Genomic DNA, 21,653 nt, shown 5'->3' on the forward strand with positions numbered 1-21,653 from the left:
AAATTATTTTAACTCTTTGGTTCTGTATGGATAGTCATAGACATGAGTTTATATGTAGTGATCTCTGTTACAACTTTTGTTTTCTGCTTTGGCTTTGCTTTCTCAGTCCTTCTCATGTGATCCTGAATCTTGGGCTGGTGATGGAAGGATTTTCAAATATTGTGAACCACAGAATCTGTGTTGAAGTCTGGCAGGCCTCCACCATCTCACAGCATGCATTCCTCCTTCTACCAGTTCATGGGGTCTTTCAAGAAACTCCCATTGCAGAGACCCTACAGTGTTATTGGAGGAAGCCTTGATCCCTCATGGCAATGCCCAGAAATGGAAGCAGATATAGTAATTTGTTCATTTGTCTATTTTATCTAAATTTCTGCTTGTAGAACATGCATGTTGTAAGGTTTTAGTCAGCCAGCCTTTATTATCTGATTTCTCTTTGTGAGTTAAAAAGCATTTTAAGAGTAGGAAGAACATCAGAAAGATGGAAGGTTCTAGAGAAGGTATTTTTGACACTAGAGAGAAGTAATATTTGAATACATGTCCATCAGAAAGGAAACAAATCCCATAAGAAGGACATGGAGAATTTCAAAATGATTGACAGTTTAGGATGGTATTTAATTTAAGTTCATACCTCAATAATGCTTGAAATAATCACTATAGACTAGTTCAATAATTAGATTATCACCTCAGTTGTTACTCTCTTATTACTGTGTCCTTTTAAATATCCAGGAAAATACATATCTGAAAGTTTTTGTTTATTTTATATCTACTTCCATGATCATTTTTGGGGTATCTACTTTTAAAATTTTCAAAAAACTTTTTAGTTGTAGATGAGCACAATGCCTTTATTGTTTTATTTTTAATGTGGTGCTAAGGAGTGAACCCAAGTGCCTCATATGTGCTGGGAGCACACATTACCACTGAGCCATAATCACAACTCTGGTGTTTTTTTAAATTCATGTTTGATTTGACTTTTGCAACATGCTATGTTTTTAAACATAACAATTCAAAAGTTTTTGAAATTTTTTTGGGTATCAGGTTTGAACTGAGGGGCACTCGACCACTGAGCCATATCCCCAGCCCTATTTTATATTTTATTTAGAGACAGGGTTGCCCTGAATTGCTTAGTGCCTTGCTTTTGCTGAGACTGATTTTGAACTCACCATCCTCCTGCCTCAGCATTACAGGTGTGTGCCACCACACCCAGCTATACATAAAAATTTTATTGTTTCATTAGATAATTTTATTTTCTAAAGTTTCTGAGCATTTTTTCTAGTGCTTGCATTCTTTCTTGCCATGGCAGATTATTTTCTGATGTGTTTCATGAATTTTGGAAATATGAACTCATGCAGTTTATATCTGTGGGTAATGTATGTAGCCTTTCCCTGTTTAGGTGTGACCCTCAGAATGGTATGCTGCAGTCAGCTCACATGAAGAGATGATTCTTAAATTTTCAGCAATTTTGCCTGTTAAACATGGCTATTGTTATTTTTTAATTATATGAACTTATAATTAAGATAAGTTCAAAAACTAAAGTAATGAATATGCAAGTCATTATTTCTGATTGCTCTAGTGCTTTTTACTATTTTTATCTCTGTGATAAGAGTTATTTCTGTAGTATATTTATTAAAAAGTACCATGAAGTGGTGTGCTACTGCATGTTCTTCCCATTGTTACACATTAATGATGTGTTGGTAGCATGAAGTCTGTTATGGAGGAAATCAGAAAACACTACAGGTCAGAGTTTGAGTTAATGTTTTGATCTCTTAACTGCACACATAAAAACTCAACTATAAAAGATGTAATGCTCTGGTTTTTGTGTGTTGGTTGTCTATATTTTACCTGCAATGATAGTTAATTACATAGTAGGATAAAATAAATATTTGTTAAGTTAAATATTGTCTCATTTTCTGATACAGATATTGTTCACAAATATCTAAAAATGGGATCAGATATTGAGAGTCACCAAGCTTCTGGGAAGCCATCTGATGAAGTCCTGTCACCTACAGGTGTTTGTCACAGAACTCATAAACATAGATGGATCTCAATGGAGGTAACACTTTAAAAATATTTAAATATACCTTTGTATGTGTGTTTTTGTATATAAACACACACACACACACACACACACACACACACATCAAGCAAATAAAGCAATTTGAAGATTTTCATCAAGGTAAATGACACCTGTAAGAGAGCTGTTATAATTATATTAATGAGTTGTATTCTGAATATTTCCTTTCTCTTAATTACTATTCCAAGGCAAGTATGCATTCTACAGAATATTCACTTTTGTTTCCCTGTTCAAGAAAAGTGATTTTTTTTTAAATTCCAGAAATCTAGACCAACAACATTCTAGAGGGCATTAGCAAAATCCTCTTTTCAGAAAACGTGATTTCAGTTTTATCTCTTTGAGATTCATTTGGATACTTCAAATTCAGATTTTTTTTGCTTAACATATATAAGCACTTCATGGAAATATTGGATCATATTGTGTATATATATATATATATATATATATATATATATATATATTCAGCATTCCTAGGAAATATAATAACAGTTTTCCAAAGTAGTTTTACTCATTTATACATCCAACATCAATGTATGATTGTTCTGATTGGTCTTCTTGCCCATTTTTGAGGCTTTTTCTTTTTTAATTTTAACTTTTCTGGTAAAATAGTGGTCTCACTGTGATTTTATTTTGCATTTTATTTTCTAAGTTGAAAACTTTAACATGTTTCTTGGTCATTTAGGTATCCTCTTTTGTAGATTAATTGCTCAAATCTGTTATCTATTTTCTACTGGTTTTTCTACCTTTTTCTTACTGATTTATAGGAATTATTTACATTCTACATAGAGGAACTTTGTCAACTTCATGTCTTATAAACATTTTCTAGAATGTAGCTATTGTCCTAGTACTTGTTATTGAAATGACATCTTTTCCTGGTGCACTTTGGTAATTGTCGTAAGTTCAGATGATTGCATATTGTCTTTTGGATGACTAGAGTCCTCTACTATGGATACATATAGAGTGTTGTAATGAATAAAATGGGCAAGAAAAATAAGTGTTCTGAAAATCACAAGTCTTCAGAGAAGGAAGCACTTGAGGTGGTCCTTGAAAGATGGGTAGAATTTTGTCAATTTGATCATGAGTCTATGAATGAAAAACATTCAAAATTTTATGTAATAAGCCCAGAGATAGGAATCTGTAGGTTATATTAATGAAATTGTAACAGATAAGAAAGGTCAATATGTAACAATTTATTTAAAAATAGGATTTGAAAGGATAGGATGAACTAGATTATAAAAGCATGAGATATCAAGTCAAGGAGTCTGAAAATCTCATGTAATAAAGTGTTTATTTAAGCAAGGACTGACATGATCACCCTTTTCTTTCAAATAAGAGTTTCAGGGAAAATAGAGAAAATAAACTAGAGGAAGAGACAAACAAGAGGCATGTAGATGAATTAGAAATTTATTCCAAATTATAAATAGTGTGGCCATCATATGGAAATAGAAAGTAGGACACAGACCCTAGAGGTCATGCTGAGAGAAAGTAGACAGGACCTGGTACCCAGTTGAACTTTGTGTCTGAGGGAGGAACTTAATGATTACTTCTCAGTTCTCACAGTGGTTTATCTCCTCTCCATATATCATGGGATATTTTTTTAATTTACAAAAGCTTCTGTTTTGATTAGATACTCTAAAGTGTATAATTACTTTATTCTGTATACACTCTGAATACATTGACGAAGTGTAACCAACTTGATTTTGGTACATGTCTGTGATTATCATAGTTTTGCACATCACTGCTTATAATATTTTCAAATATATTTTTTCACTTCATTTTCTTGTCAAAAGTTTTCTTTGGCTATCAATTTTTATAAAAGATTTATACTTAGATGAATTCTGAATTATGTTTGTTCTGATTCAAAGGGAAATAATGATTAAATAGCATGTAATAACTTTTCTGGGTGGGTTATCAAACCCAGGATCACCAGCATACTAAGTAAGTGCTCTACCAATGAACTCTGTCCCCAACGCTTACCATACATATCTTAAAGCTGTTATTTAAAAAGAGTTGTCTTGACAGAACCAGCTCCAAGTCCCGGGACCAGCAGTGAGCTCTGGCCCACAGGTAGCTTCAGGGACAAGGACAGGGCAGTCAGGGACTTCCCCAAGCAGTCCTGCTCCCTCCAGTGGGAGGCACCTTTCAAGGCTAGCTTCTCGGAGCAGACCACCCAGTGAGAGCCTTTCTACACAGAGCCAGCCACAAGACCTGGAGCCAGAGGAGATCTCTGACCTGCAGGCAGCCTCTGGGACCAAGGAAGGGCAGACATAGGCTTCTCCAGGTGGCCCTGCCCCCTCCAGCCACAGGTTCTTTCCATGGGGTGATCCAAGATGGCAGACTAGAGGGTGACTGCATCTCCTGTTGTTCCAGAACCCAGGATTCAAGAAGGGGAGGCATTGACAGACACTGACTAAAATAAAGCCACAGGGTGAGTCTCCCCCACCAGTTGAAGCTCAGCCTGGGTGGCAGGCCTGGATATGGGTGGCTTATCAGAGAAGGGCAGGGCAGCTAGAGTCTTCCCCAGGTAGGCCTGCTCCCTCAGGCAGTGGACTCCTCCACATGGCCAGCTTCTCAGAGCAGGCCACCCAGTGAGAGCCTTTCTGAAAAGAACCAGCTCCAAGTCCTGGAGCCAGTGGCAAGCTCTGGTCCACAGGCAGCTTCAGGGACCAGGACAGGGCAGCCAGGGACTTCCCCAAGCAGCCCTGCTCCCTCTGGTGGCAGGCTCTTTTCACAGCCAACTTCTCGGAGCAGACCACCCAGTGAGTTTTTCTGCACAGAGCCAGCTCCAACCCTGAAACCAGTAGCGGGCTAGGGGCAGCTTTCTTTGGAAGCACTGCATTATCAAGTTCCTCCAAGATTTCAGGCTACTGAAGGCCACCAGGTGATACACTGAAAACTACAGGGACACTATAAGCCAATAGAGGAAATCTGCAATATCTCAGAGTCCCACTGACATCTGACCAATATGAGAAAACAAGGGAAGAAAATGTCCCAAACCACCCTAGATACTATATCAATAAAACCCAATGACAGCACAGCAGAGAAAGTATCAGAAAGGGAGTTCAGAATGTACATAATTAAAACTATCAGAGAAGCAAATGAGGAGATGAAAGAGCAAATGCAGGCATTGAAGGAGGAGATGAAAGAGCAAAAGCAGGCATTAAATACTCACACCAATCAACAGTTAAAAGAGCAAATAAGGGGAAGCAAGAGATCATTTCAATAATGAGTTAGAGATACTGAATAAAAACAAACAAAAGAAATCCTTGAAAGGAAGAAAACAATAAACCAAGTGAAAAATTCCATAGAAAGCATAACCAATAGGATAGAACACCTGGAAGTCAGAACCTCAGACATTGAAGACAAATTATTTAATCTTGAAAACAAAGTTGACCAAACAGAGAAGATGGTATGAAATCATGAACAGAATCTACAAGAATTATGGGATATCATAAAAAGGCCAAATTTAAGAATTTGTGTGATTGAGGAAGGCTTAGAGAAAGAAACCAAAGGAATGAACAATCTATTCAATGAAATAATATCAGAAAATTTGCCAAATCTGAACAATGAAATGGAAAATCAAGTACAAGAGGCTTAAAGGACTCCAAATATACAAAATTACCACAGACCCACACCAAGTCACATTATTATGAAAATACCTAACATACAAAATAAAGACAGAATCTTAAAGATTGTGAAAGAAAAGAATCAAATTACACTCAGGGGGAAACCAATAAGAATATCAGCTGATTTTTCAATACAGACCCTAAAAGCTAGAAGGGCCTGCAACAACATTTACCAAGTCCTGAAAGAAAATGGATGCCAGCCAAGAATCTTACACCCAGCAAAACTTACTTTCAGATGTGATGACAAATAAGATTCTTCCATAATAAACAAAAGCTAAACAAATTTACAAAAAGAAAGCTGGCATTACAGAACATTCTCAGCAAAATATTTCATGAGAATGAGATGAAAAACAATGATGCAAATCAGCAAAGGGAGGAACAAGCCTGAAAGAATAGCCAAATAAAGTAGAAACCAAATCATGTCAAAAACAAAAATGAGTCAAATGACTGGGAATACAAATCGTATCACAATAATAACCCTGAGTGTTAATGGCCTGAACTCATCAATCAAAAGGCATAGGCTGGCAGATTGTATTAAAAAGAAAAATACAACAATATGCTGCCTGCAAGAGACTCATCTCATAGAAAGAGATACCAATAGACTAAAGCTGAAAGGATGGGAAAAATATACCATGCGCATGAACAGAGCAAAAAAGCTGGAGTATCCATCCTCATCTCAGACAATGTGGACTTCATGCCAACACTAGTCAGAAGGAATAAGAAGGACATTACATACTGCTTAAGGGAAGCATAAATCAGCAAGACATAACAATTATAAATATCTATGCCCCGAACATTGGCTCATCCATGTACATAAAACAAATCCTTCTCAATTCCAGAAATCAAATAGACCACAACACAATAATACTAGGTGATTTTAACACACCTCTCTCACAACTGGATAGATCTTCCAAACAAAACATTGAATAAAGAAACCATAGATCTCAATAACACAATCAACAATTTAGACTTAACGGACATATATAGAATATACCATCCAACAAAGAATGAATACACATTCTTCTCAGCAGCACATGGATCCTTCTCTAAAATAGACCATATTTTATGCCACAAAGCTACTGTTACCAAATACAAGAAGATAGAGAAGCTACCTTGTACTCTATCAGATCATAATGGATTGAAATTTCAAATAAATGACAGAATAAAATACAAAAACTTCTCCAATACCTGTAGATTAAATAATAAACTATTATTTAGTAAATGTATAACAGAAGACATAAGGAGGCAAATAAAAAATTTCTTAGAATTAAACAAGAACAGAGACACATCATATCAAAATATCTGGGACACTATGAAAGCTGTACTTAGCGGAAGATTTATTTCATGGGGCACATTCAACAAAAGAAGTAGAAATCAACAGATAAACGACTTAACACTACAGCTTAAAGCCATAGAAAAAGAAGAGCAGACCAACACCAGAAGTAGAAGACAGGAAACACTTAAAATCAGAGCCAAAATCAATGAAATTGAAACAAAAGAAGCAATCAGAAAAATTAACAAAATAAATAGTTGGTTCTTTGAAAAAAATTTTTAAAATTGATAAATTCTTAGCCACACTAACAAAGAGAAAGAGGGAGAAAACTCAAATTGCTAAAATTCGAAAAGAACAAGGAAATATCACAACAGACACAAGTGAAACACAAAACATAATTAGAAGCTATTTTGAAAATTTGTACTCCAACAAAACAGAAAACCTCGAATATATCAAAAAGCTTCTAGAGACATATGAATTACCTAAATTGAACCAGGAGGACATACACAACTTAAATAAATCAATTTCAAGCAATGAAATATAAGAGGTCATTAAAAGCCTACCAACAAAGAAAAGTCCAGGACCAGATGGGTTCTCAGCTTAGTTCTACAAAACTTTTAAGGTGGAGCTCATTGTAATACTCCTCAAAGTATTCCATGAAATAGAAGAGGAGGGAACTCTCCAAACTCATTCTGTGAAGCCAGTATCACCCTGATAACTAAACCAGACAGAGACACATCGAGGAAAGAAAATTTCAGACCAATATCCTTAATGAACATCGACACAAAAATTCTCAACAAAATTTTAGCAAATTGCATACAAAAATATATTAAAAAGTGCACCACAATCAAGTGGGTTTTATCCCAGGGATGCAAGGTTGGTTTGACATCCAGAAATCAATAAATGTCACTTGCCATATCAACAGACTTAAAGTTAAGAATCACATGATTATTTCAATAGATGCAGAAAAAACATTCTATAAAATACAGCATCACTTCATTTTCAAAACACTAGAAAAAATTGGGGTAGTGGGAACATTCCTTAAAATTGTAAAGGCCATCTATGCTAAGCCCATGGCCAGTATCATTTAAAATGGTGAAAAAATGAAAGCATTCACCCTAAAAACTGGAACAAGGCAGGGATTCCCTCTTTCACCACTTCTATTCAACATCGTCCTTGAAAATCTAGCCAGAGCAATTAGACAAATCAAAGAAATTAAAGGGATACAAATGGGAAAAGAAGAACTCAAACTATACCCGTTTGCTGATGACATGATTATATATTTAGAGGAACCTGGAAATTCCTCCAGAAAACTTTTAGAACTCATAAGTGAATTCAGTAAAGTAGCAGGTTACAAGATCAATGCTCATAAATCCAATGCATTTTTATACATAAGTGATGAATCTTCAGAAAAAGAAATTAGGAAAACTACCCCATTCACAATAGCATTGAAAAAAATAAAATACTTGGGAATCAATCTCACAAAAGAGGTGAAAGACCTCTGCAATGAGAACTACAGAACACTAAAGAAATAAATTAAAGAAAACTTTAGAAGATGGAAAGATCTCCCATGTTCTTGGATAGGCATCATTAATATTGTCAAAATGGCCATACTACCTAAAGTGCTATACAGATTCAATGCAATTCCAATTAAAATCCCAATGATGTACCTTCCAGAAATAGAGCAGGTAATTATGAAATTCATCTGGAAGAATAAAAAACCCACAATAGCTAAAGCAATCGTCAGTAGAAAGAGCGAAGCAGGGGGTATCACAATACCAGATATTCAACCCTATTAGAAAGCAATAGTAACAAAAACGGCATGGAATTTACCAAAATTGACAGATAGATCAATGGTATAGAATAGAGGACATGAACACAAACCCAAACAAATACAATTTTCTCATACTAGACAAAGGGGCCAAAAATATGCAATGGAGAATAGGTAGCCTCTTCAACAAGTGGTGCTGGGAAAACTGGAAAACCATATGTAACAGAATGAAATTAAACCCCTATCTCTCACCCTGTACCAAACTCAACTCACAGTGGATCAAGGACCTCGGAATCAGACCAGAGACCCAGCATCTTATAGAAGAAAAGTATGTCCAAATCTTCAACATGTCGGCTTAGGATCAGACTTCCTTAACAGGACTCCCATAGCACAAGATATAAAAGCAAGAATCAATAACTGAGATAGATTCAAAATAAAAGGCTTTCTCTCAGCAAAGGAAACTATCAGTAATGTGAAGAGAGAGCCTACAGAGTGAGAGAATATCTTTCCCACTCATACTTCAGATAGAGCACTAATTTCTAGAATATATATATATATAATTCAAATAACTGTACACCAAGAATACAAATAATCCAATCAATAAATGGGCTAAGAAATGAACAGACACTTCACAGAAGAAGATGTACAAGCAATCAACAGATATATGAGAAAATGTTCAACATTCTAGCAGCAAGAGAAATGCAATTCAAAACTACCCTAAGATTCCATCTCACCCCAATTAGAATGGTGATTATCAAGAACACAAGCAACAATAGGTGTTGGTGAGGTTGTGGGGATAAAGGTACACTCATACATTTCTGGTGGGTTGCAAATTAGTGCAGCCAGTTTGGAAAGCAGTATGGAGATTCCTCAGAAACCTTGGACTGGAACCACCATTTGACCCAGCTATCCCACTCCTTGGCCTATACCCAAAGGACTTAAAATCAGCATACTACAGAGATACAGCCACGTCAATGTTCATTGCTGCTCAATTCACCATAGCCAGATTGTGGAACCAACCTACATGTCCTTCAATTGATGAATGGATAGAGAAAGTGTGGCATATATATATATATATATATATATATATATATATATATATATATATACAATGGAATATTACTCTGCCATGAAGAATGATAAAATTATGTCATTTCTTTCTAATTTTAATCCATTATGATCTGATAGAAAAACCAAATGCTGTAAACCTGAAACTCCCCCATTTTCTGAATAACAATCATGAAAATCTTTCTTCACTTACCCTCTTCTTTTCAATCATATTGCCATTTTTTTTTCCATCTCATCTGCTAAGGGTTATTGAAATATCTGTTATACCTATAAACTCTTTTGTATTCAGTCTCCTTTTCTTAACTTCATCCTTCCCATTGACTTTCTACTTAATTAAAGTGTTTTAATTTTAGATTAGCAGACAAATTACAAAGGTAATACAGTGATTTCACCACATACCCAGTTATTCCTATTAATAGTAGAAGGTTACTTTAATAAATTTTGTATGATTAAGGAACTAATATTTGTACATTACTATTTAGTAAACTCCACATTTTATTCAGATTTCACTAGCTTTTTACTACAAACCATTTTTGTCCCAGAATCCCATCCAGGATACAATTTTATATTTAGTAATCTTATCTCATATTAAAGATACTGGTTACTGGATTGGGAAGTGCTATGTAATACTTATATATGGCTTACAATAAATGAAGTATTATCTTAACACTGTTAAAAATTAAACTAATGGGAAACCTTATATGACAATAGTGAGAATTCATCTGAGTTTTGTTGCATTTCCAATAATGGCATACCCAGTACAAGTTTTATGAGACTTTTAAGTGTAACATCAATATAATGAAAGTCTACATATGAACATTTGTGTCATTATATTAAAAATATACATTAGCACAAAAGAAGTGCTTATTTCTCCCCACTGTGTGGATTTCTCATCCCTATACTGATAATTTTTGTAAGAAAAAAAAAAGTTGAGTAAAACTGAGGTTTTCAGTCTCTTCTGTACCCACATGTCAAAAAGCAAAACCCATTGTTGTCAAACAGAACAATTCAGTAATTCTCACAGGGAGGGAAATGGGTGTTTGAAGTAACCTCCTGCTGTCCACAGTGTTTTTCAATATATACTCACCTTTAACATAGCACCTGTAGAACCTCATCATATTCTTCACTTGTTCTAAAACTAAATGGAAATGCATGTCCACCTTATTAATACAGTTTCATGACTGTGATGCATGAATTATGTTGCTAAAGACAAAGCTAGCTAGAACTCTCTCATTACACTTGCTACTGCTTACAAATTACACTAAATTATAGGAGGAACTATTACAAGTTGTAACTTACCTTGTGCATTTATATTTTTAGTGTTCATGTGCTTTTGCTGTAAGAGCTAACTGAAAAAGAATTTGCTTGGGCTGTCAAAAAGTGAAGTATTTTCTTAGAACAATAAACTATCAGAAAAATGATCATCTTTTTCTGGAAAGCAGAATTAAGGGAGTTTTTATATTATATTAAAATACAAAGTTCACTCTACTTTTTAATCTATTTTTCTGTTTTTATGCAACTTTCAAAGGTTTAATTCAAAATAAGGTGCAACTCATTCTAGATTATGAACTCATGAAAGCAGGGATCATGTGTGTCTTCTTCACTGTATGCTCAGCACCTAATGTGCTTGGTAAATGTTGAGTAAATGAGTATTGTCTTCTGTCCTTTGAATAATTTCGACTGGAGAGCATGTAAATAAGCTAGTGATTATATCTATTGTTATTCTTGTGCTCAGCAGATAAAAATGCAATCACATTTTTCTAAATATTCCATTTAAAATTTATTAATTATAGTAATTACTATTCAGGGTTTAAATTGTGGAGATATTGCAATATGCTTTATTACTTGAATTAAGATATGATAGTTCACTAATGTAACTGCCTTTTGCTTGAATTTTCCACCTCCTGGCATGGGTGGAATTCAGTAGTACTGTTTATATTAGAGACTGATTATTCAAATTTAACTTCATAATTACAGTATAATAATTGTTTTTGTTTATATATAAATTTATTTTAATGGGCACATAATTTTATAGATTTATTTGGTATTTTTACATTTCAATACATGTATAAATATGTGCTAATTAGATGAGATTAACTGACATATCTATCACCTTAAATATTTACTATTTCTCTGTGTTGGGAACATTCAAAATCCCCTCTACTAGATGAAATACACAGTTAATTATTGCCACCAAGTTACTTAAAATAAAAGTTTCAGTATATTCTAATGTCATTAATTTTTATTCTCTGAAGAGTGGTTCTTCAGTCTTTCATGTATCCTTTTCAAGTTGTTCCTTACACTGTACAGTAGCTTTTCATCTTTCAAAACATTAATTTACAGTCAATCACTTATGTAACATTTTTTTCACTGGCCTAATGTTTACAGCAAACTCCATTGTTTTTCTCATGATCACCACTAGACCAAAGTGTACTTCATATTAAGGGTATTCTAGTATTTGCTTAAGATACATGAATGCATAAGAAAATTTCCCTATTACTGAGAAGAAAAAGTTTCTATGTCAGTCATGTCTTCTCCTGAACTTCTCTTTGTTATAAACAATGACTTTATATACATTTTTTATGGATACTCATTATTTTGTTCATATTGGCTTATGTTTGTTTTCAATGTAGTGTTATTTTTCCTCAGTAAAAGATGACCAAAAACTTAAAACTCATGATGAAAGTGCAGTAGTTCCATGTTTGTAAGTTTAAACCTCTGAAGATCACACATGTATAAGAAAATAATGTCATTTTATCATAGTTTCTTAACCTTGTAAAGTTTAATATAAAGTGAAAAATTATTGGAATCAGCCTATCATGTACCAGAGAGTGGGCTGTTGGTCATATTTTCTGTACTGAAGTAAAAATCTTCATTTGTTTCTGGAAATGGTTGTATCTTGTAGTTTTGTTTCATTATTCTGCACAACTATTGGTAGTAGAAAGCAAGAAGTTAGTAAATAATAAATTACAAACAAGACAGTACCTGGGTAGTATATGATGGTTCTAAAACTTCATTTTTCTAATATAATGATAAAGCAAAAAGGTAACAATAAAAGCAAATAGAAGCAGTTTTTCAGTCATTCAGTAGTATACTACCTATGATTAGAGTTTTAGTTTATGAGATTTGAATTAGGCACTTCTTAGTTAGACCTGCAGGTTTCTACATCACTTTAACTTGGTGTATGTCATTGTAACAAAGGGATAAAAACAATTCCTTTGCAGAACTTCTACTTTTGGACATTCAACTTTGGAAAGATTATTGTTTGGTCTAAAGTAGTAAGTGATGCCAACTCTTATAATCAAATATCAGTTTTATTTTATTTGACAGCTGCAGAAAATTGCAAATTTGATTCTCTAGGGCTAGAGAACAATGAAATATTTTAATAATTTAATATGATTCATATACCTATGAAAACTGATGTTATGCATTATTTCCTTTCATTAGCATATTATTTAAGGACATTAGCATCTTCTATGAAAGAAGTGAATCCTTTTTTAGATTATTATTGTATCTTCCATTGCAAAGGGATTTTAGAAAACATTTTAAGGAAATTCTTATTCTTGGCTTCGGTTTACAATTTTTAAAAATTTTGTTCTCTCAGTTCCTATTTTCCACTTTTCTATATTGTTTTTCCAATCTTTGATGTTAAGGTTGCTTACTTTTGTTTAATTTTCTTTTTAAATATGTATTAGATATATTGTGTTTTTGTGACATATTTTGTTATATTCCATCTACCTCATTTATTGTCTCCATAAAAATTAAGTAGTGAGTTTAAGGTTTAAAAGAAAGAGTCTAGGAACTCACTTTTAAAGCTTTTAAGGAGGGAAAAATGAGACTTACATTACTGGTTTTGTGTTTGCCTGTTTCCTGATCTACAGTAGAATGTGAATTGGTTTTCTTTTAATTGTATTATGTTTGTAGAACCTGAAACAAATAGCATCTTTTTACCATCTTTTTCATTTCAAGGCTCCACAGAAATTTAAAGATTGGTCAGAAAATTATTCTGTAATTTTTTTTGTGTGTGTGGTAGTGGTGATTGAACCCAGGGACTTGTGTTCGCAAGGCAAGCACTCTACCAAATGAGCCATATCCCCAGCCCTGCTCATTTGTGATTTTGTTAAAAGAAAAATCAAATAGTAATTTTATAAGATTCTTTAGTATCTTAAAATCTGTGGTAGTTTAAAATTTGGGTTCTTAAAATAAAACAAGGCATTCACAGCAGAGCATTATCCAATCAATATGTAAGGTAGGTTGACTGTTTAAATTATGAATACTGATGCTTCTTCCCCTTTCAATATTCCAACATCAAGTATATTTTGAAACAGGAGAGATGTTCAACAATTTGACTGTAACCAACTGTTTCTATTCTTAAACACTGTAGAATTGGAGAGTTTTAATTGTTGAGGAAGAGGTGAAATTTTAAGAATAAATACTCAACATATAATTTTGCTTGCAGTCAGAAATTGGGCTTGGGAAAATGGAAACCTACATCAAATTAGAAAAACTTGGAAAGGTAAGTAAATTCTTATTTTAAAAATGTAAGACTTTCTTGTTCATTATCTTTGTATGGTTTTGCCAACCTGGAAAATTGTGAACATGATTATCTAAAGGATTATATCTTGCTCTGAAAAGGTAACAAAATTAGGAGGAATGAAGCTTTCAATTCTTGATGTATCCTATCAGTTTGAGAGAAAGTGTGTATTTTTAATAGGCTTAAAATCTTTTATTGAATCACAAAATATTTTGCATTCTTGGTAACACAATAGGTATCTGTTTCTTTAGCCTCCTAGCAGTCTCCTGTCTGAGCTGTCATGGGAAATTACATGAATTAAAATTTCTTAAAAATAACCTTAGAAATAAAAACATTTCATTGAAGGGTAAGAAATTCTTAAAATATGTTTTTTTTCTTTAACTTGTCACTATCTGTAATACTACAAATTTAGAAACATTCTCTCTTCCACAGTAATAAATTGCAAGAAAATAATAAGTAAAAAGTAATAAATAAACTAATAAAAAATATAGAAATAATAGAAAATAAACAATAGGAAGGAAAATAATAGACTTAGTTGACAGGGAATCTTCTTTTCTTTTTTAAATAATGTGCAAAGATTTTGAAAAGTTTGGAAACCTGGGTAAAACCTTTTTTTTATTTAACAGTGTAATTATTCTTTCATTTAATGTGCTCAGTGTCAGTCTTCATATACCATTACAGGGAATGCACCTTTGATTTTAATACTATTGATCCAAATCTTAATTTGAAATAAAGCACTAAAATTCAATTATATTCTTGTTTAATACTTTTGAGACACTTTTAATCCTACAAAAACCTGAAAGTTGTGTGTATGTAACTGAAAGTAATCTTTGCTATAAGAATGTCTAATACTGGACATTGTGGAGTTTTCTTTGCAAGATGGAATTCAGCATGCTTACAAATTAGAAATTCAGTTAGGTCTCTTTATTGTTCTTCATTGTTACCCTCTTATGATACTCTTGACTTTTTTCTTCCAAACTATATATTTCTAGGGCACATATGCAACAGTTTATAAAGGAAGAAGTAAACTGACAGAGAATTTGGTGGCATTAAAAGAACTATGCTTGGAAAATGAAGAATGCACACCCAGTACAGCAAAAAGAGAAGGTATATTTATTTAGACTATTTTAAAACCAAAGCTGTATGAGAGTAATTTTAATAAATAAAGGCAGATAGAAATAATATGTGACCAGAAGATAAAATTAGATCTTCAAAAATTATTTCTAAAAGTAGCATATTCAGTGGAAAGAAATTAATTATCTTAATGTATAGTAAAATACTATGAAATCATTAAAAGTACTGACATAGATAAATATCTGAGAGAAATTTTATATATTGGAACATGGGACACATAGTAACTGTAAATTAGCCGCATATACTAAACATAAAAAATAAATGAACTGTGTATAAACATGTCGTTATACCATTTTATCTAAAAAGTGAATTATTCAAAATTGGTTTGAGTCAGGTATGGTGGTAAATGCCTTTAGTCCCAGTGGCTCAGGATGCAGAGGCATGATGGCAGGTTTGAAGTCAGCCTCAGCAACTTAGCTAGACCCTTTCTCAAAATAAAAATTAAAGAAAAAGCAGAGGGTCTGGAGATGTGGCTCAGGTTTAATCCCTTGTACCAAAACAAATAAATAAATAAATAATATTTGAGGCAACTAATTAGCAACATGGTGGAAAAAAAGCATATTTGTACTATAATTAATATTAGAGGTTCAAAAACTTAACATTCAAGGAAAAACAGCAGAAGACAGAGAGTTGTAATGTTAGAGATGACTTCAGGTCTATAATATCAAACTCAAACTCATAAAAAAATAAAAAGTTGATATATTTAGGTTTTCTACTACTAATCCCCTTGGAAAATTACTGTTTTTAACTTAGGAGAATTTTATATGCAGTTGGTTTATATGTTAAACTTATTTTATGTTTTTGTAAAATCTTACTGTCCACGGACAAACAATTGACTTTCTTTTCTGTTTTACAGTTTCACTCTTAAAAGGATTTTAAACATGCAAACATAATAAATTTACAAGATGTTGTTCACAGAGAAAAATCTTTGACTTTGGTCCTTGAGTATCTGGTAAGCATTTAATAAAAACTCAGTATTTTAGTTTGCTTTAGTAGTAGAAATTTAGACTTTTTAAACAGGCTCAGGGTCATTTTTGTTTATTTATTGGTATTTAAATAGATTAGGTGGTACATTCTGTATCTCTTCCTGAAAAACTATTTTCTTTAAAAAATTAAACAGTACTAAGTGAATTAACCACACGTTCTGAAAACTATGATATCATGTAGTAAAATGTTATGATTTTTCAGGATAAAGACCTAAAACAGTACATGGATGGCTGTGGGAACATCATGAGTATGCACAATGTAAAGGTATGTTTATTGCATATTGTTAAAGTGTAAAGAAAATGATCTGTACAGTGTAATATACCAACCTCAGATCCAGTCTTTGCAATTTTCTGTTTTGCTTATTTACTCAACTGCTGTTTACTCTGCTACAGCTTTCCTGGGATCATACTTTTTCTAAAACTGCTTCATTTTAAATGTCTTCTAAAAATATTTTTGATAATTTTATTTCAAATTACAACTGATTGTCCTACATGTGTAGGATAAATCTGCAGATATATTTTACTTTCTGATATAAAATCCAAATGATGGATATATTCTGCCAAAGGCCACCTTTAAATGGTGAAACTCCCCTAATATATTTAAAATTGTGCAAATTTATAAAATAACAGTGAATTTTCAGGGTTATGCATTATGTAAGACAAGAAACATGTAGTTATTGTGATTGCTTTGCTTGAAGTAACTATCTGTATTGTTAGCAGAAATAGTAAGTTAATTGTGTTTTTGTAGTACATCTAAGAATTCAAATAATGCTAAAGTAGTTTTCTATAATAATCATATCCAGAAGAAACCTAGAAGTTATCAGATAAATAAAAGCACTTGACATACTTGTGTTCTTATAGACTTCTTTGTTCTGAGTGATATATTTTACATTTTCAAAGATTTTATTTGTCCAAAGTTCACCAACAGCTTATAGAAACCTATTTTGAAAATAAAGTGTCCCATCTGGTGTGTTTGAGACATTTATAATTCTGTAGATAGTAGATCAGTAACTTCAAGCTTACATTTTTTTAAAATAGTGAATTTGGTAAATATAAAGGAAAGCCTGTTTCTGCTAATGAAAGACAGGTCTGAACATATTGCTAGCTCATTGCTAAGAATTTGAGAACAAGGCTTTAAAAGTATTTCCATATACATTCCATGAGGTTTGTTTTTATCGTAGTTTACATTTTCCTTTGCAAGGTGTTCTGAAGGCTATTTGTAGATCTCAGTTTTTAAAATTCTGTTTTTTCTGCTTTTATATTAGCAATAATTTGGAAAGTAACTGGTCTATAATTATAATTTGCCAGAGGTTTGAGAAGTCTTTTAAATCAGGTCTAAATAGTTGCAAAGTATTTTATTGTTCATTGAAATCACATTTAATGTTTTCCAAATGTAAAATTTAATAGGAATATATTGAAAAGTAGCAGTGTTCACCACTGTAACCCCAATGCAACCCACCAGAAGTATAATAAAGTAGTAACTTTAGAGTTTTCAAAACACATAAAGAAATATGTGAAATCTGAAGACTTCACAGCTTACAATTTATTCAGGCCAGGCATGGTGTTGCATGCCCATAAACCAGCTACTTGGGAAACTAAGGTAGGAGGATCCACAAATTTGAGGCCAGCCTGAGAAATTTAATGAGGCCCTGTCTCAGAATTAAAATGCAAAACAGTTGGTGGCATAGCTCTGATGCACAGTGCTCCTGAATTCAATCCCTACTACACCCCCTCCAAAAAAACAACAAAGGCATTCCTGCCATTAACCACCTGATGCCTTGGCTTATTCTTGGTATTCAGATACTGTTTTTCATCTACAAGTGAACCAAAGTTACCTCTTGAATCTTCAGTACTTAAAGTTCTTTTTGGTAACCCCAGAAATTCAAGATGTGTTCCACATCTCTTTTTTTCACTGCAATCCACAACAAAACCTCTAACATTAGCCATATAGGAATTGCTTTTTTCAGAGCATTAAAGTGCATTACCCCTCTTTGAATCACACTTGATTTTAAAACTGAGTAGGAGTTGCTAAAAGTAAAGTATCCAGGAGGTAGGTGTTAAAAGCTGATTGAGTTATTTTTCATAACTGGTAATTTGCCAGGGTATGCAATCCCATTCTCTCTGACACCTGAGACTTTACATAAAGCCAACAAGTTCAATGACATATTTAAAGGTACTGACCCAGATCAGAAGTTTTATTTTTTTTAAGGAAGGGAGTAAGTGCCTGTGTTTGATTGACATACTGGAATTTTATAATCAAACTATAAGCTTTAGTAGTATAGAGGATACATCTGTTTAGACTGCTTTCTCTAATAAATGAACTATCACTATGAAAACAAAATTCTGTTATATTTATATTTATTTTTATAGACACTGTTGACAAAAATGATAGATGCCTCAGATTGAACAATGAACTAAAATTGAGAAAACAACACAAAATGGAAAAGGCATTGTCCTTAAAATGATATAATTTTTTGGTTTTTTTTCTTTTATTATTCTAGAATAGTTACTTTTCTACTTACCATAGCTTATGCTAATAGCAAATTATATCTTGATATCTGTAAGACTAATTTTTACTTATTTGTTTTTGTAGCTGTTTCTATACCAAATTCTATGTGGGTTAACTGATTACTACAGAAGAATGGTGTTGCATGGAGACTTGAAATCACAGAACCTTCTCATTAATGAAAAAGAGGAATTAAAGCTAGCAGATTTTTGGTAAGGAATGATTAAATATTTATCAATACTTCCAGGTGGTAAGATATAAAAGAACAAATATTGTCACAATGTGTTATCACTTTCATATGAATTTGGAAATTTTCTCTAAGTCCACTGAACAATATTTGACAGAAATTTGTGGGTGGTTTACATTGATTATTATCAAAAAATACTTAATGGTGTGGGTTCTTGGTGTGGCCCATGGACCACTGGTTTCTGATGCCCTTTCAGGGAGTGTCAAGAGGTATAAAATATATTAGCAGAAGTGCACTAAATGTTATTTGCTTTTTTCCCTTTGTTATTATTTGCACTGTTGATCCAGAAGCAATAAGGATAAAACAGCTGTTTAATGGTATACATTCAGGCAGTGCCACCAAAGTATATCATAGTATTCTTCACCACTGAGAAAAAAAGTATCAGTTACACTTAAAATATTTTGCCAAGCAGTAAAGTGCATTAAATTTATTAAATTTACTTCTTGAGTAAGTGACTAATATTTTTGTGTTGTGTATGTAGAATGAAATATAAATTATATTAAAAAACATGGACTGTACACAGAAATACTATAGTTATCTCAAGGAAAAGTTTTTGGGTGATTGTTTGCCTACAAGCTGAACTAGCCATTTTTTTTAACTTTTCAAGGAACATCATTTTTACTAGAAAAAAATGACCAACAGACAAACTGTGTCTATTCAGACTTACATATTTAGCAGATTTTTCTTGAAAATGTATGAAGTAAGCTTGTCACTTCAAGGAAATCAACTGCAGGTATTCCTTGCCAATAGTAAAATTCAGGTTTTCAAATACAAATTAGATTGTGAAAATTTGGATCTGCTACTTTAAGCTTAATATCTTCCCACTACTTAGAAATTTTTCTGATGAGATCAGTGGTGATATTAACAAATAGAGGTTTTTCTTTTTTATTTTGATGAAATTATATAAAAATTTTAATTTATAACTCAAGAACAAATATTTTTCCAGTTATCACCACCTCATATTTTAGAATTATGTAAAAGATTCATTTAAAGTGCAAGATAGACTATTGAATTTTAATATAAATATGAATAGTTTATTGATAGAGTTTCAGTTACCTTATAACCTTTGAGAAAAAACTGAATCTAATTCTAATATATTAAAGAACACTTTCTACAATTAGAAATACTTTTTAAAAGTTTCTTCTCTTTTCAAACTTTGTATCTGTGAGATTTTATTTTCTTCATATAGCTAGATATATTATGATATATTGTGATATGGAGTAAAGCAACATATCACAACAGATAGAAAGCAAAAGTAAATATAGAATACATCTGTCTTCTATCAAAATAAACTCCAAACACATTTACTGAAATGTTAAAAAGTCCATTCTTAACTAATTTGTCTTGGAAATTTTTTTTTCATAAAAATGTTATTTGTGCTAACATGAGAAGCATCTTTAATGCATAACTAAATGTTTTATTTTTTTCTCATTTTATGGCAAACATCAGCACTAATAAATATAAGTAAAAATATTTGGGGTTTTTAATCAATTTTGAGAACTTAAAATAAGTCCCAAGACCCAAGAGTTTAAAAACCACCTCTGAAAAGGTGTCCCTTGTATGCTTGCCACCATGACTGCATTTATTATGTGGTTAATAATTTAATTGGTAGCTCTTTACTTATATCATTCCAGGTAATCTGATTTTAAGGGACTTGAAAGTAAGACAAAAGTAGATGTTCTTTTTGTTTTGAGTAAATTGTTTCTACTAGAAGAAGAAAGAATGGGGCTGGGGAGATAGCTCAGTCTGCAGAGTGCTTGCCTTGTAAGCACAAGGCCCTGAGTTCAATCCCCAGCACCCCCCCAAAAAAAAAGAAGAAAGAACTTTGTAGAGTAGCTTTGAAATTTTTGTTACTCTCAGAATGCTTTCATAGAACTTAGTTTTTAAAAACCCCTGCAGTTTTCCAAAATTGCATTTTTAATTTTTCAAAAATTATTACAATAGTTTCACTTTTGGAAAATTTCACTAAATTTTATGAGTTTTTCAGGTTATTAGCTTGTAATGGATTAAAATTTTAATTTTTAAATGGTGAATTTGTCTTTGGCAATTTGTATACTTCTACTCACTTAGTATTTTGCTATTTGTTTGAAGCATAAATTCCTATTTTTATTTTCTTTCTTAAAAAGAAAATGAGTGGGCCACCTATGTTTAAACAAAAAACTACAAGTTATCTACATATGTTTGCACAGATTATACAGTCTCTTTTTGAACATAGTTTATGTTGTTATTTCCCTTCTCTCTTTGTGAAACTGCATTTACTGCTCTTTGACATAACCGCAAAATCAATGGGTGTGACAGAATTTTGTGGGTGGTTTACTTTGGTTATTAGTAATGAATACTTAAAGGCGTGGGTATTCAAAAGGCAAAAAAGGTCAAGGACCATCAAAAATCCACTTTTATCTGGGAATACTCTGAGTGCTTTAAATTTTGGTTCTAA

At 32.5% G+C, this 21,653-nt stretch overlaps 1 long non-coding RNA gene across 1 annotated transcript; it reads left to right on the forward strand.

Moving 5' to 3' along the window:
- The first annotated feature begins 1,921 nt into the window (after positions 1-1,921).
- On the forward strand, positions 1,922-20,939 carry LOC124975666 (uncharacterized). The gene is made up of 6 exons (XR_007106914.1): positions 1,922-2,050; positions 14,269-14,325; positions 15,336-15,450; positions 16,334-16,429; positions 16,666-16,728; positions 19,057-20,939. It is a non-coding gene; the product is annotated as an uncharacterized LOC124975666 (long non-coding RNA).
- Positions 20,940-21,653: the final 714 nt, after the last annotated feature.

Source organism: Sciurus carolinensis, unplaced genomic scaffold (genome assembly GCF_902686445.1).
Source record: "Sciurus carolinensis unplaced genomic scaffold, mSciCar1.2, whole genome shotgun sequence".
NCBI classification, from domain to species: domain Eukaryota; kingdom Metazoa; phylum Chordata; class Mammalia; order Rodentia; family Sciuridae; genus Sciurus; species Sciurus carolinensis.